Source organism: Cebus imitator, unplaced genomic scaffold (genome assembly GCF_001604975.1).
Source record: "Cebus imitator isolate Cc_AM_T3 unplaced genomic scaffold, Cebus_imitator-1.0 Scaffold860, whole genome shotgun sequence".
Taxonomy (NCBI): domain Eukaryota; kingdom Metazoa; phylum Chordata; class Mammalia; order Primates; family Cebidae; genus Cebus; species Cebus imitator.
Window position 1 is genome coordinate 170,756 of NW_016108175.1, and position 4,798 is coordinate 175,553.

The following is a 4,798-nucleotide window of genomic DNA, read 5'->3' on the forward strand; positions in this document are numbered from 1 at the left end:
ATTACAGGCATGCGCCACCATGCCCAGCTAATTTTTGTATTTTTAGTAGAGACGGGGTTTCACCATGTTGACCAGGATGGTCTCGATCTCTTGACCTCGTGATCTACCCGCCTCGGCCTCCCACAGTGCTGGGATTACAGACGTGAGCCACCGCGCCCGGCCCATTTAATTGTTTTCATCTTGGCTGTAGAGACATTCTTTAATTAGACATGTGTCAACTATTTCACAGGCTAACTTACCAATATGAGTAGTTTACACAAGAAGCACAGCACAACCCTGAAACATGCTTCCTAGAAACCTCCCAGCCTTGCAAGAGGGCCTGGGTGTTGAATTCCTCAGCACAAACACTGTTTCCATGTGTGGCAAGCCACTCTTATCAAAGTCAAACAGAATAAAATATGGCAGGGTGCCATATTCTAACTAGAATCCACAAAAATATAGGCCACTTATTGTAAATCTTCCAATCCAATGCCACAGGTGTATCAGTGTAGCAGACCTTTTCAGAGAGAACTGATTTTTTCAGAACCATCCAGAGACCTCAGCTAAGAATTAGAAGTATCTACCCACCAGTGAGTCTGCGTCCACATTGTATAATTCCACCGTTCGTGTTGCCCTTTGCACAGGTGCGCGAGCTGCCATATGAAGCAGTCATATGGCCCTCCTTACTCTCCCCTGTTTCTAAGCAGCAGGCCCTTTCCTCCATCTATTCTGTTGTATGCCCTGCCTTCTTGCCTTCAGAACTGAAACTCATGAGTCTTATTTTAGCAAGTTAAGGTTAAAGCTTTACAAAGAAGGTAAAAGAGTCATTCCATCATCATTTTCTTTCCTGCATAAACATGATTTTACTTCCCTTTCAGGACCCCTTCTCCTGTAACGTCCTCACACCCTAGGCATTGACCAGTAAGACTGATGTCCAATTTCCTCAAGAAATTTTTCAAGCATCTTCCTTTTGGTTCCATCTCTTTCACTGTATCAAGATTCACTGAAGGACAAAATAAGACAAAATGACCATCTGCTAGGAACAGGGAAAAATTTTCCCAATCTAATAAATAAAGATCTACTTAGATTGACAACCATGGCCTGAGTATAAATTCTAGTAATCCATGAACAGAGATTCACCTCATGGCTTCCAAATGGTCAAAAAAGTGGATATGCTTTGGAATAAATTGTCTTGACAAGCTCCCCAGAGATCAGTGGACTCATACTCTGACAGACTCAGTCACAAATAAAGTGTCCAGGCCAGGAAATTTTGGTTGCCTGACTGGACAAGATGACAGAGGCTGCCTTTCAGGATCATTTTCCAGCAAAAAATTCACCCATTTGAGGAGTTACAGCACCCATGGTGGTTCCCTGTGTGTGAGTGTGCGTGTGTGCGTGCGTGCGTGCGTGCGTGTGTGTGTGTAGGCAGGTGGACTTTGAAAATGTATGGGAGCTGTAAAGATTGTGACAGTGACTCTGAGGCTGGAGGCAAGGACAGTAAACATCACAACTGCTTCAATGCACATGCTTCAAATTGTCTTCAAACATCTTTGCTAAATCTCATTTACTGAGCATATGTTCTAAATAAAATAAAATTTTCCAGAAAGACACGTGCATTTGCATGTTCATCACAGTACTGCTCATCATAGCAAAGACATGGAATCAACAAAGTGCCCATCAATGGTGGATTTGATAAAGAAAATGTGGCACATATGTACCATGGGCACATCCATAAAGAGATAACAAAATCACGTCTTTTGCAGCAATGTGGATGCAGCTGGAAGCCAAAATCCTAACCAAATTAACACAGGAACAGAAAACCAAATACTGCAAGTTCTCACTTAGAAGTGGGAACTATGCCGAGCGCGGTGGCTCAAGCCTGTAATCCCAGCACTTTGGGAGGCCGAGGCGGGTGGATCACGAGGTCAAGAGATGGAGACCATTCTGGTCAACGTGGTGAAACCCCGTCTCTACTAAAAATACAAAAATTAGCTGGGCATGGTGGCGCACGCCTGTAGTCCCAGCTACTCGGGAGGCTGAGGCAGGAGAATTGCTTGAACCCAGGAGATGGAGGTTGCGGTGAGCTGAGATCGCGCCATTGCACTGCAGCCTGGGTAACAAGAGCGAAACTCCGTCTCAAAAAAAAAAAAAAGAAAAAAAAAGATTGGAACTAGTAGAGAAGTGAGGAAGAAAAGGAGGCAATGGTTGGAAAGCTAACTTTGGGCACTATGCTCAGTATCTGGGTGATGGGATATTCATATCCCAAACCTCAGCATCACACAATATATCCAGGTAACAAACCTGAATGTGTGTCCCCTGAATCTAAATTCAAAGTTAAAATAATGGAAAAAAATTGCTAAAAGAATGGTAAAAAGTTATGTATCACTTATGTATGTCTATTTTTCAATAGTAATATGTTTAATAGTTGCTACAGGTGTAATTTAAAATGTATGCGGTCTTCAAAATATTTTTTTTTCAAAATCCTAAAGGTGAAGATACACACATGATTTAAGGAAAGTATAATATCTGTCACATAACCCAATTTGTAACACTGGTCCTCCTTGTCAGGCTCATCAGACAAATCAGATTTGTGTTCCACCCCAAAAAGTCTGCTTTCATTTTTTGTTTTACGTAAATATATTAATTCACATCACCGTGACAACCATCTCACCTCTGAATTTCAATTATAAGGTAGGGAGTGAGAGGGAGAAGCGACAGGGCCTTACCAGGAGTTTATTTCATGGTTGACATGAGGTGCGGTCCCTGCGCTATTTCCTACTGAAATCTTCTTTGCTTTGCTCTTACTAGCTATTCCTTAAGGAGGCTTGCATCCTCAACTGTCTCTTTGTTTGGCATCTGGAAGTTTACCCAGCCGAGGGTCATTCAGTATAGCAAGATTTAGGAAGGGGAGGATGTTTGCCTTCCTCTTGTAAAATAGGAAAGGGTAAGGTGAGCATACAATGCAGTTTTGTCCAAAGTAATCTTGGTTCACACCTGATGCCTTAGCATCATTATTAACAGTGCCCTCATTGACTCTCAAAAGCAATGCAGTTGGATATAAATAATAGGGTAACCCTGGCCAGGCGCGGTGGCTCATGTGTGTAATTCCAGCACTAGGAGGCTGAGATGGGAGGATCACTTGAGTTCAAGAGTTTGAGACCAGCCTGGTCAATACAGTGAGACCACATCTCTATAAAAAATATCTTAATAACAGGGTAATGCCAGGAAAGGCATTCATGGAGGGGGAATAATAACAGGAAAGGCATTCATGGAGGGGGGAACACATCAATTTTAGGAAAAAGCATATATAAATTAAGGGTGTGATGTCTTCATGTACCCCAGTGTTTGTATGAACACCAATGTGAAGATGGCTGTCTTGGAACGTTATTTTATCTGACCAGAACTTTGCTCTGAAATTTTTCTACACAGGGCCTACAATTATAGACAAGGTACAAGTAAAACCCAAATCAATGCCAAAGCCAATTATTTATTTAGAATCACTAAGAAGCCACCTGAAAAATGTAGTTCTCATCCCTGAGGTGAAATAATACCTCAAGTCTTGCTAAAACCCAAGGATGACAGGTCTTTCAAGATCCGGATAACGCTCCTCCATAGGCATTCCCTACACGTTTGTTTCTCAACAATTTCGAGGCAGAGTCAACTACCAAAACCCACATGGATCCACCTTTCTAAAGATCAAGGTTAGTAAGCAGCACACCTTGCAGGGCAAGGCCCTTCCCCCTATGTGGAGAGGACATTCAGCATCCTCCAGTGTTGCACCAAAACAGAGGCCAGCAGAAAAGAAAGGCTGAGAAGTCCAAACCAAAGCTGCCATCTCTTGGTCTGGAGTTTCTTCACTTTTGCCACAAAGCAAAATGGTCCCCCGATGAGATAATGACAATAAAAAGCAACTTCAGACAATGATCACTTTTTATTGCCCCATAAGTCAGCACAACTTGTACACACATTGCCGCAGGCCACACACTCAGGCTCAGCCCAGAGCATCTATTCTGCTAATGACCACAGTGTGACCAACAGATCAGATCACATATGCCCTCTCCCCAACCTCCTCACCACATATACTATATATAGAGGGGCTATAGTGTTGAGGAAAAACAAAACATTATTAAGCTGGAATCCCAGGAAACTAGAAATGCATTCTGGCCATGCCAGTTGCTGATTGTGTGCCTCTGGAAGATCGAACTTCACTGACTGCCAGTTTTCATCATCGGTAACATGGACACAGTCGTGCATGTGCTTCCACAAAATGATGTGTAGGCAAGTATGCTGCAGCCTGAGCAGGGAGACAGAACTCCAAAGAGTTTTCTTAGTCATGCATGTAACTTCCTTCTGGTTTCATGGAAGAAAAGCATGCCCTCCTGTCTTAAATGAGTGAACAGTCCCCAGTTGGTAACCTCTGTGTTAGCTGGAATATGGCTCTGTGTTTTGGAACAGCTCTAACTCAAATAAGATAAACTTAAGAACACTACACAATAGAGTAACTTACAAAAGCCACCCTAAGGACTTTCACTACATGTGCAGATTTAATGACCCTGTAAGAAGTTCCTGGAATACCCCCAATCTACCAGCTTGGCTTTGGTTAGGGGCTTTGGTAGTGGCGAAGCTGTGTGGGAGATGCTCTGCTAGAGAAATGTCACATCATAAGAAATATGATACCTCAGATCAGGTTTTTAAAAATCCCAGGCCCTGCCTCTGAACTTCTGATTCTACAAACATGAAATAGGCACTAGTAATTTGTATTTTTTGCATATTTCTGATATTTTTGCATTTTCTGATATTTCTTTTTTTTTTTTTTTTT